A 12,105-nucleotide genomic window follows, 5' to 3' on the forward strand; every position below is an offset into this window, starting at 1 on the left:
GTGCAATGGCACAATCTCGGCTCACTGCAAGCTCTGCCTTCCAGCTTCAAGTGATTCTCCTGCCTCAGCCTTCCGAGTAGCTGGGATTACAGGTGCCTGCCACCACGCCCAGCTAATTTTTGTATTTTTAGTAGAGATAGGGTTTCACTATGTTGGCCAGGCTGGTCTCCAACTCCTGACCTTGTGATCTGTCTGCCTCGGCCTCCCAAAGTGATTTTTTTTATTTTTAGTAGAGATGGGGTTTTGCCATGTTGGCCAGGCTGGTCTCCAACTCCTGACCTCAAGTGATCTGCCCACTTCAGCCTCCCAAAGTGCTGGGATTATAAGCCTCAGCCACCGTGCCCGGACTTAAATCATTTTTAAGCTTAAATAAAAGCACACTTGTTTTCTCCTTGTTAGGAAACTGATTTTGTCCACACATTTTTTTCTTTTTTCTTTTCTTTTTTTTTGAGACAGGGTCTCGCTTCATCGCCCAGGCTGGAGTGCAGTGGTGTGATCTCAGCTCACTGCAACCTCCGCCTCCTGGGTTCAAGGGATTCTCGTGTCTCAGCCTCCTGAGTAGCTGGGACTACAGGCGCCCACCAGCACATCTGGCTATGTCCTCACATTTTCTGTTTGAGTCTATCTTTATAAAAGGGAATCTTCAGTGTATCTTCCATGGTAACGTTGACTTTGTAAAATGGAATTTTGTTTGTTAACATTATTATTTTCATAGGGCTTATTTTTCTTGGAACACGCCATAAAACCAAAATATTTTGAATGTTACTCATTGACAGAGAGTAAAGAGAGTCAAGAGTTTTCATAATAACTTTAATCAGATTGCTAATACTGATGCTTAATAAAAGAAATATATAGCCGGGCACAGTGACTAACGCCTGTAATCCCAGTACTTTGGGATCACCTGAGGTCAGGAGTTCGAGACCAGCCTGGCCAACATGGTGAAACCCTGTCTCTACTAAAAATACAAAATTAGCCAGGCATGGTGGTGGGTGCCTGTAATCCCAGCTACTTGGGAGGCTAAAGCAGGGGAATTGCTGAAACCTGGAGGTGGAGGCTGCGGTGAGCCGAGATTGAGCCACTCCACTCCAGCCTGGCCAGCAGAGCAAGACTCTTAAAAGAAAAAAAAAAGAGAGAGAGAGAGAGAAATCTACATTTTGTTTATAATTACTGACATTTTGAATTTTTTAAAGCAGTTCCATACATAGGGACCAGAATATATTTAAACGACACCAAGAAATGGTGTCCTACTATTAAGCAGTTTTGACTTTAATAGCTCAATTTTTACCATACTGTATTTTAGTGAATGTTTTTTTTTTTTTTTTTTTTTTTTGAGACGGAGTCTCGCTCTGTCGCCCAGGCTGGAGTGCAGTGGCGCGATCTCGGCTCACTGCAAGCTCCACCTCCCGGGTTCACGCCATTCTCCCGCCTCAGCCTCCAAGTAGCTGGGACTACAGGCGCCCGCCACCACGCCCGGCTAGTTTTTTGTATTTTTAGTAGAGACGGGGTTTCACCATGTTAGCCAGGATGGTCTCGATCTCCTGACCTCGTGATCCACCCGCCTCGGCCTCCCAAAGTGCTGGGATTACAGGCTTGAGCCACCGCGCCCGGCCTAGTGAATGTTTTGACTGTGGGCTAGGAATGCAAACAGCAGAGTCCCGTCTTTTTTACTATTTATGACTGGCATTGTACAAAAATGTCCATAGTCTGTAAAAGTGGAAAAAATCATATTCGTAGTATTATTGCTTTTATTTCATTTAAAATGTTCTCTAAAATAGGTCAGGCATGGTGGCTCATGCCTTAATCCCAGCACTTTGGGAAGCCAAGGCAGGCAGATTACTTGAGGTCAGGAGTTCGATACCAGCCTGGCCAACATGGTGAAACCCTGTCTCTACTAAACATACAAAAATTATCCAGACACGGTGGCGCACACCTATAATCCCAGCTACTCAGGAGGCTGAGGTAGGAGAATCTGCTTGAACCTGGGAGGCCAAGATTGCAGTGAGCCAAGATCACGCCACTGCACTCCAGCCTGGGTGACAGAGTGAGACTCCGTCTCAAAACAAATAAAAAATAAAAAAGTATTCCCTAAAATAAATTCCCTTTGCTTTAGGAAAAACATAAATGACTTAGATAAATCTCCATTTTGTTTAATAAAATATATCATCATGCTGGGCATGGTGACTCACACCTGTAATCTTAGCACTTTGGGAGGCCAAGGCAGGAGGATTCCTTGAGGCCAGGAGTTTGAGACCAGCCTGGGCAACATGGTGAGCAATCCCTTCTGTATGAATTTTTTAAAAATTAGCACAGTGGCATGCACCTTTGTTTTCAGCTACTTGGGAGGCTGAGGTAGGAGAATCACTTTGAGCCACATTCATGCCATTGTAATCCAGCCTGGGCAACAGAGCAAGACCTTATCTCAGAAAAAAAAACCAAAAAAAACAAAAAAAACACACACATATATGCATAAATATTTTTCTGAATAAAACTAGAAATAGATAAGTATCAGAGCAGTTTCTATTTAATATTCAGATAGTTTGTCTTTATTGAGAATATATAAGTAAGACTTACTTTTGGCTCTTTTAGCTTTTAGTTCTTTTTGTTTTTAATAGAGATGAGGTCTCACTATGTTGTCCAGGCTGGTCTTGAACTCATGCACATAAACAGTCCTCCCTCCTCAGCTCCCAAAGTGCTGAGATTACAGGTGTGAGCCACCATGCCCAGCCCCTCATTTCTCAATCATTTCCTGTGTATGGTTTTCCATAGTTATCAAAATGCCCTCACACTCTCTTAGAAAACACAGTAAAGAAGTATAAAAACATTTTTGTCACAGCATCTGGTTTTTAACATATTGTAGAGTTGTCTTTTCTTTAAGGTCTAGTGTTAGTATACTCAGTAGACCTTAAACCCATACCTGACTATGCCTTCAACTTAGTAAATGTCTTCAACTTAGATTTTTACTTCCGAGTCTTTTGATGAACACAACTATTATTAATTATAATAAATTACTGTGCTAAATGTTTGGAGACTTCAAATAACTATTTTATATTTATGTTCAGCACATAAATCCCTTTGTAAGGAGGTTTGTTAAATATTAAGTGGATTATCTTGGAAGGACACACAATCTTTTATTCTGTGGATCTTTAAAACTTATATTTGCTTACACCTGAGAGAAGTAAATGGTCTGATTTGGAGAAGATGTGGGGATCAGTTGATTCCTCACTTTTTTTACACTGGCTTGATAGATGCCTGACTGGATGATAAGGGTCCAACATTAGCCAGTGGATCCTGGACCATGGAGGACCAGGCCTGCATCCCAGAGTCTGTGCTGTACCATCGTGAAAAAGTGCTCACATGTAGCCTCGGTGCATATTCTTGGAAAGTAAATTAGTAACTGACATTACCCCTAAAAATGTCCTTTGGAAATCAGAATCTTACGAAAGTAATTGCATAGGGTAAACAGTTATTAGGCATATATGTATCAGGCATTGCCCTACCCTCTGCTAACACAGAGATGAAAGGAAACTCATCCAGTTTTCATGGAACTTGTAAGCCAACGGGAAAGCCAGAAAAACCAAGTATACTCATGTGTTGCTTAAGGATGAGGATACGTTCTAAGAAATGCCCTAGCAATTTCATTACCTTGTGAACATCAGAGTACTCTTACACAAACCTAGATGATCTAGCCTACTGCAGACCCAAGCTATATGGTATAGCCTATTGTTCCCAGGCAGAAGACTGTGCAGCATGTTACTATACTGAATACTGTAGGCAACCATAACACAATGGTAAGCATTAGTGTGTCTAATCCTATTCACACACAGAAAAGGTACACTAACAATATTATATATATACACACATATATATACACATACTATATATACACATATATACACATACATATACATATACATATACATATATATATAGTTTGTTTGTTTTTTGTTTTTTTGAGACGGAGTTTCGCTCTTGTTGCCCAGGCTGGAGTGCAATGGCACATTCTCTGCTCACTGTAACCTCTGCCTCCTGGGTTCAAACAATTCTCCTGCCTCAGCCTCCCAAGTAGCTGGGATTACAGGCATGTGCCAGGCCTGACTAATTCTGTGTTTTTAGTAGAGACACGGTTTCTCCACGTTGGTCAGGCTGGTCTCAAACTCCTGACCTCAGATGATCTGCCCATCTCGGCCTCCCAAAGTGCTGAGATTACAGGCGTGAGCCACTGCGCCCAGCCAGTATTATACTCTTATGGGACCATAATCATGTATGTGGTCCACTGTATATGAAAAGTTGTTATGGGGCACATGGCCGTATTGTCATACATGTGTCAGGTGCTGGTAAGATGTCAGATGTCCTCTGGGGGATATGAATAAGTGAATAATGAATTTTGCTTCAGGATTTAAATAAAACTAAAGAAAGGCAGTATCATTTTACTCAAGACCTTCAGGATAAGTAGGCATTGTCAGTTGACCGCTTGGAGGTGGGCAGGAATGTCTTCAAAGTAAAAGGAATATGCAAAGTCAAATAATTGAAAAACTGATAAGTTTTGGGGACATCAGGTGGTCAAGGAAGCAAAGAACTAAGGGTTTCTTACAGGGACAAGTGGGATGGGTAGAGATAGGCTAGCTAGTGCCTATTGTAATGGGCCAGTATATTCAGCTCTCTGATGGCAAAAAACCATACAGCCTAAAAGTTGCCTGCCTTTGGGATGGGAGAATTAAATGCTGTCTCATCAGCACTCTCATAGCACTTTATGGTTGTGTATTCATTTATATTTGGGCTCTGCTTTTTTTAAAAAAATTAGGTCTAACTGTGTAGCCTAGTCTGGTCTTGAACTTCTGGCTTCAAGCGATCCTCCTGCCTTGGCCTCCCAGAGTGCTGGGATTACAGGCGGGAGCCACTATGCCCAGCCTGCGCTGCTTTAATTGGGAACAGAAGATAAGCATAATGAAGATTATCACACAGAGCAGTGTCTGATCAGTGTTGCTGCTGTCAGAATTCTGGGCAGAGAATTATGAAGACAGGCTGAGGTTGTCAGAGACGGATTCACAGAGATCAGATCCAAACTAATTTTGAATAATGGTTGTATTTTCAGTAGACATGGGAGAGGAAGAAGAGCATTTCAGGTAAGGAAATTTGTCACCTGGACAAGGACAGATGCTGGGAAAGTAAATCATTGTGTTTGGAGGCTAGGAGAGTGGCAGTGGGCTAGAATAGAGGGTAAGGGAGTAGTGGAAAATAACTTTAGCCCTATTGTATGTTGTCAGCTTAAATAAAGTTCTTTGTTTTCCACTTTAGATTGTTCTCCTATAGGAATAACCTGGTCTCCAAAGTAAGAAAAATATGCTTTCTTGAAAAACTGAAGTTTTCAAGAAAAAGTGACTAAACACACTCTCCCTGTGTGCCTGGTTCTGTTGCAGGTTTGCCATCCTGTGACCAACACATTAGAAAGGGTGATAAGTTCATTTTTTAAAATGTTTGCTGAGTTCCTATTATGTGCCGGGGCTATTCTGGGTGCCAAGGTTCATTGGTGAACAGACACAAACCTCTGCCCTGATGGAGCTGACTTTCTAATGTAAATATGAGTCAATGTGCTAAAGAGGAGAAGGAAGAAGTAGAGGAATTATTTGGTGGGAAGGAGTAAAAAAGGATTGATACTGAATGTGGCTTAGGGTGATGCATTCCCAAATAAGATTTTGCCCACAGCATCTTTCCTTCAGTCAGGTTGCCAAGAAACAGGATTCTCCCCTTAAGTTTGGAGAGTTGGAGCCTCAGTTTGTGTTTCTGAGTCAGCCTGAGGCCCTTGTTTGCAGGTCCCACCTGACTCCACTCAGACCTGGAACAGGTTCCCCAATTTGCTTGAAATTTTCCCAAGGGCAACTAGTAACCCCAGATTCCAGGTGAATCAGAATCTCCAGGGTTGGGTTAGCGGAGGACAGGAGTCCATGGTTTTTGTTTTCTTGAAACAGAGTCTTACTCTGTTGCTGAGGGCAGTGGTGCAACGATAGCTCACTGCAGCTTTGACCTTCTGGGCTCAAGAAATCCTCTCACCTCAGCCTCCCCAGTAACTGGGACCACAGGCATGTGCCACCATACCTGGCTAATTTTTATTTTTTTTCTTTTTTTTTTTTTTTTGAGACAGGGGTCTTACACTGTTGGCCAGGCTGGAGTGCAATGGCGCTATCTGGGTTCACTGCAACCTCCACTTCCCGGACTCTGTTGATCCTCCCGCATTAGCCTCTCAAGTAGCTGGGACTACAGGCATGTACCACCATGCCCAGCTAATTTTTATATTTTTTAGTAGAGACAGGGTTTTGCTGTGTTGCCTAGGCTGGTCTCAAACTCCTGAACTCAAGCGATCCGCCCACTTGACCTCCCAAAGTGCTGGGATTACAAGCATGAGCCACTGTGCTTAGTGGTTTTTCATGTTTTGTTTGTTTTTTGAGACAGAGTTTTGCTCTTGTCACTCAGACTGGAGTGCAATGGCATGATCTTGGCTCACTGCAACCTCTGCCTCCCAGGTTCAAGCAATTCTGCCTCAGCCTCCCGAGTAGCTGGGATTAAAGGTACCCATCACCAGGCCTGGCTAATTTTTGTATTTTTAGTAGAGACAGGGTTTTGCCATGTTGGCCAGGCTGCTCTTGAACTCCTGACCTCAAGTGATCCACCCGCCTCAGCCGCCCAAAGTGCTGGGCTTACAGGCATGAGCCACCATGTCCAGCCATTCATGTTTTTAATAACCAACTCCAGTTCATATTATTATTATTATTTTTTTTTTTTTTTTGAGATGGAGTCTCGCTCTGTCGCCCAGGCTGGAGTGCAGTGGCGCGATCTCAGCTCACTGCAACCTCCGCCTCCGGGGTTCACGCCATTCTCCTGCCTCGGCCTCCTGAGTAGCTGGGACTACAGGCGCCCGCCACCGCGCCCGGCTAATTTTTTGTTGTATTTTTAGTAGAGACGGGGTTTCACTGTGTTCGCCAGGATGGTCTCGATCTCCTGACCTCGTGATCCGCCCACCTCGGCCTCCCAAAGTGCTGGGATTACAGGTGTGAGCCATCGTGCCCGGCCTCATATTATTATTATTATTATTAATTTATTTATTTATTTTGAGATGGAGTCTCACTCTGTCGCCCAGGCTGGAGTGCAGTGGCACAATCTGGGCTCACTGCAAGCTCCGCCTCCCAGGTTCACCCCATTCTCCTGCGTCAGCTTCCCGAGTAGCTGGGACTACAGGCATCCGCCACCACGCCCAGATAATTTTTTGTATTTTTAGTAGAGATGGGGTTTCACCATGTTAGCCAGGATGGTCTTGATCTCCTGACCTCGTGATCTGCCCATCTCGGCCTCCCAAAGTGCTGGGATTACAGGTGTGAGCCACCACACCTGGCCTTCATATTGTTTTGAAGCAAATCTCAGATGTCATTTTTTTTTTCATTCATGCCTATTTCAGTATGGATTTCTAAAAGATACTGATTCTTTTTTTAAAAAAATGTGATCCCTGAGGTCAAGTGATCGAGACCATCCTGGCCAACATGGTGAAATCCCATCTCTAAAAGTACAAAAATTTGCTGGGCCTGGTGGCGCATGCTTGTAGTCCCAGCTACTTGGTAGGCTGAGGCAGGAGAATCACTTGAACCTGCGAGGCGGAGGTTGCAGTGAGCCGAGATCACACCACTGCACTCCAGTCTGGCAAAAGAGCAAGACTCCGTCTCAAAAAAAAAAAAAAAAAAAAAATTACCCAAGTGTGGTAGTGCGCACCTGTATAACTGAAAAAAATTTAACAGAATGATATATTTATAATTCATCAGGAATTATAGAATTTCAATGCTGATGGACTCTGTGAAATTGTAAATGTGTGAGGATTAACCTAGAATTATGGAATTATATGAGCTTTTAATTAGGCAAGGTCTTTGGGAGCTTGGAAAACTGAAGTTTTCAAGGAAAAGTGAATAAATACAGCTGCCTTATATTTAAATCCTGGGTATTTATTCCATATTTATTATACCCACTTATGTGCTATTTGCTGGGGATGTGAAGACAGATAAGATGAGATTCCTGTTTTTGAGGGTAGTACTATAATATCTTTTTTTTTTTTTTTAGATGGAGTTTCGCTCTTGTTGCCCAGGCTGGAGTGCAATGGTGCGATCTTGGCTCACTGCAACCTCCACCTCCTAGGTTCAAGCGATTCTCCTGCCTCAGCCTCCTGAGTAGCTGGGATTACAGGCATGCACCACCGTGCCCGACTAACTTTGTATTTTTAGTAGAGACGGGGTTTCTCCATGTTGGTCAGGCTGGTCTCGAACTCCTGACCTCAGGTGATCCGCCTACCTCAGCCTCCCAAAATGCTGGGATTACAGGCGTGAGCCACTGTGCCCAGCTGTTAGAATTTACCTTAATGAAATATGGGCCCTATATGTATAGCTGTTGTCTTGCTTGCTAAAATAATCATGGATGTCTTGATTTTCACGGATTCCTGTTTACATTGCCAGATTCACCATTGCTGATGGTCATTCCTTTTTAATAGATGACAAGTCATAGAGTTCTGGGAGTTTGGGAGCTGGTTAAGTTAAATGATTTTCAAACTTTTTTCTTGGAGTTGAGTAAGAGTTGAGCTACTCAGCTGAAGGGTGTGTGTGGGGAGAGGTGGGAGTGTCAAGAGTGCCTCCACCACCAGCTATTTTAAGCCTCTAAGACAGCTCCTGGATACCTTAAAGAATATTGGGTCCCAAGTTTTAAAAACTCACTGATGTGGTCTATTAAGTTCATTAACAAATGGGAAATGGGACCCAGAGGTTGGAGCTTCTTCGTCGTCACATGATTAGTCAATGTCAGTATCCAAAACAAGCCCTGTGACTTCCAAATTCAGTGTCCTTGCCCTGTGTCCCCAGCCTCTGTAAAGCCTTGCCAGAAATTCTCCCCAGCCCCCTTCATGGTTGGTCACTCTTTCCCCCATGTTATAGCACATTATTTTTGCCAACTGGATTGCTTAATATGTTAGGCTTATTTCTTTCTTTCTTTTTTTTTTTTAATACTTTAAGTTCTGGCCTCCCCTAGCCCCCCCCCCCCCCCCCCCCCCGGCCCCGATGTGTGTTATTTCTCTCCTTGTGCCCTTATGTTCTCATTGTTCAACTCCCACTTATAAGTGAGAACATGCAGTATTTGGTTTTCTGTTCCTGTGTTAGTTTGCTGAGAATGATGGTTTCCAGCTTCATTCATGTCCCTGCAAAAGATACGAACTCATTCTTTTTTATGTCTGCTATTAGGCTTATTTCTGCCCCACCTCATTCCTACCTCAAGTAGGAATTAAAGCAGTTTAAAGACCTTCAAATTCTTCATTTCATGAAATGAACCAGGTTTATCACTTATGTTAAATATCGCCTTTTCCAACTTTGGGATTTTTTTTTTTTTTTTTTTGAGACAGAATCTCACTCTTTCGCCCAGACTGGAGCACAGTGGTGAGATCTCCACTCACTGCAAGCTCCACCTCTTGGGTTCATGCCGTCCTCCTGCCTCAGCCTCCCAAGTAGCTGGGACTACAGGCGCCGGCCACCGCACCCGGCTAATTTTTGGTATTTTTAGTAGAGACGGGGTTTCACCGTGTTAGCCAGGATGGTCTCGATCTCCTGACCTTGTGATCCACCCGCCTCGGCCTCCCAAAGTGCTCGGTTGTAGGCGTGAGCCACTGCGCCCATCCGGGAATTTTTTATTTTTTATTTATTTATTTATTTTTTGAGACAGAATCTTGCTCTGTTGCCCAGGCTGGAGTGCAGTGGCATGATCTTACCTCACTGCAACCTCTGCCTCCCAGGTTCAAGCAGTTCTCCTGCCTCACCCTCCCAAGTAGCGGAGATTACAGGCACATGCCACCACACCTGGCTGAGTTCTGTATTTTTAGTACAGATGGGGTTTCACCATGTTGGCCAGACTTGTCTCGAACTCCTGACCTTAGGTGATCCACCCACCTCAGCATCCCAAAGTGGTGGGATTACAGGTGTGAGCTACCGCACCCGGCAGAATTTTTAAATTTCTAAGTTTTTCTTGTAACAATTTGCCTTACTCTTTTCCACCCACTCCTCCTTGCTTTTAGAAGGCCCTAGCTAGTGACAAAATAAATGAAGAAATCCTTGGTTGAATAATAACTAAAAAACTTAAAGCCAATCATGCTGAGTTTGACAGCTTCTTTTCTCCCCAAATGGATATAATTGTGAAAATATTGTCATGTTTTCTTCTAGCAAAACGTCATATTATTTCACAAAAAGCCCAGCGATTTCACCTGAAGAAGCTTGGGAACTCCTGCCAAAAATTGTAGCACTTCTCACATTGCAATGGTAATGAATTGTTGCATGTCTGTCTTCCAAAAGAAAGTGAGTTCCTTCAAAACGGGAACCACGCCAGAAGGTGAAGTCTTGCAATTACAAAATGTAACAGCACAGTACAATTACAATATAGTAAAAAGAATAAGATGAGAATACTTTATATCCTTATCAACATGAATAGTTATTTGCCCTGCATAACTGGCTATTCATGGCATAACTTTTTGATGGTGACACCCATTGGAAAACTGTTTGCTCAAACACAGTAGTTCACTTTTCAGCCTTGCTTCTTCTGTTCTACAAAATGTGAAGGATTTTTACATTTATTACATTTATGTCATACTATTTTGTATTCCCACTCTCTAGCATAGTACCTGGCGCTAATGTTTGTTAAATGAATATTCTTTACACCCATTGAATAGTTTTATTAAAGGTAGGAATTAAAGAAGGAGCCTTTCTCATTCCCTAAGCTGTTCTTCAAGGGTAGAAAACTAAAGGAGGCACAGGAGAAAACTGTGTAAACAATTTAATTATCTGTCCTCCTTCCTTCTTCGTTTCTCCTATCCTCCCTCTTTGTGAATACTCTGATCCTATAATCTCTGCTGATGAACTCATATAACCCCTTCAAGAGATTTGGTTCAAGACCTTACAAATGACTATGGGGCCAAAATTGAGTAACCGAGACTGGATTTAACTTCCTGTGTAAAAATGGTAAAAGTCAGACACAATATAATGAAATAATGGTCTTTTAGATATTAGATATCAGGCAGCACAGGACAGTGACTCCTGAGAGGACAAAACAAATGAGATGAGCCCTGTAACTGACCCAGCTTACTGTCAAGAGTGTTTCATTACCATAGTTCAGGGAAGGAGGAACCCACAGGAAGGCTGATAATCTTCCTGAGTTGAGTTGATGTCTCTGAGAGGTTAAAATGGCCTAAATTCGGCCAGACACGGTGGCTTACGCCTGTAATCCCAGCACTTTGGGAGGCCAAGGCCAGTGGATCACGGGGTCAAGAGATCGAGACCATCCTGGCCAACGTGGTGAAACCCCGTCCCTACTAAAAATACAAAAATTAGCTGGGCGTGGTGGCATGTGCCTGTAATCCCAGCTACTCCCGAGGCTGAGGCAGGAGAATCACTTGAACCTGGGAGGCGGAGGTTGCAGCGAGCCGAGATTACACCACTGCATTCCAGCCTCCCAACAGAGCAAGACTGCATCTCAAAAAAAAAAAAAAAAAAAAAAGCCTACCTTCACAGGGCAGGGTACCAGAGAGAGGCAGCACTACGCTTCACTATCTGGAGATCTGCAGAGTCTTTCTCAAGTTTTCAGCTGATAACTGATGTATTTGAGGAAACTACCTACGTTCTGGGAAGGAACCCTATTTGGAGCTCACGGAATAGGGCAGAGAATAGTTTGTGTTCCCATCTGCAAGAGTGCAAAAGTCCTTGTAATTCATAGAATATCAAATGAGGTATTTATTGCCTCAATATAGGGCAAAATGACTTCTAGACTAAAGATTGACAAAGCTTAAAAGCAAACCTTAAAAGGATCAGACATTTTGTAAAGAAAATCTTGGCCAGATAAGGTGGCTTATACCTGTAATCCTAACACTTTGTGTGGTGGAGACAGGTGGATTGCTTGAGGCCAGGAGTATGAGACCAGCCTGGGCAACATGGCGAAACCCGGTATCTACAAAAAATACAAAAATTAGCCCACTGTGGAGCTCATGCTTGTAATCCCATCACTGGGAGGCTGAGGCAGGAAGATCACTTGAGACTAAGGGTTCAAGAC

The 12,105-nt window shown here is 43.2% G+C and overlaps 1 protein-coding gene across 3 annotated transcripts in view; it reads left to right on the top strand.

Annotated features, from left to right (window-relative positions):
• BICRAL (BRD4 interacting chromatin remodeling complex associated protein like) overlaps positions 1–12,105 on the top strand; it is a 129,719-nt gene that overhangs the window by 58,433 nt on the left and 59,181 nt on the right. For 2 of the 3 annotated variants that reach the window (XM_025384141.1, XM_025384142.1), the window contains exon 3: positions 10,230–10,325. The exons of the other annotated variant lie outside the window; for it this stretch is intronic. The gene's annotated coding sequence lies outside the window, so the exon portion shown is untranslated. The remainder of the gene's footprint in view (positions 1–10,229; positions 10,326–12,105) is intronic. 3 annotated transcript variants of the gene reach the window in all.

The sequence above is a fragment of the Theropithecus gelada genome, chromosome 4, assembly GCF_003255815.1.
Source record: "Theropithecus gelada isolate Dixy chromosome 4, Tgel_1.0, whole genome shotgun sequence".
Taxonomy (NCBI): domain Eukaryota; kingdom Metazoa; phylum Chordata; class Mammalia; order Primates; family Cercopithecidae; genus Theropithecus; species Theropithecus gelada.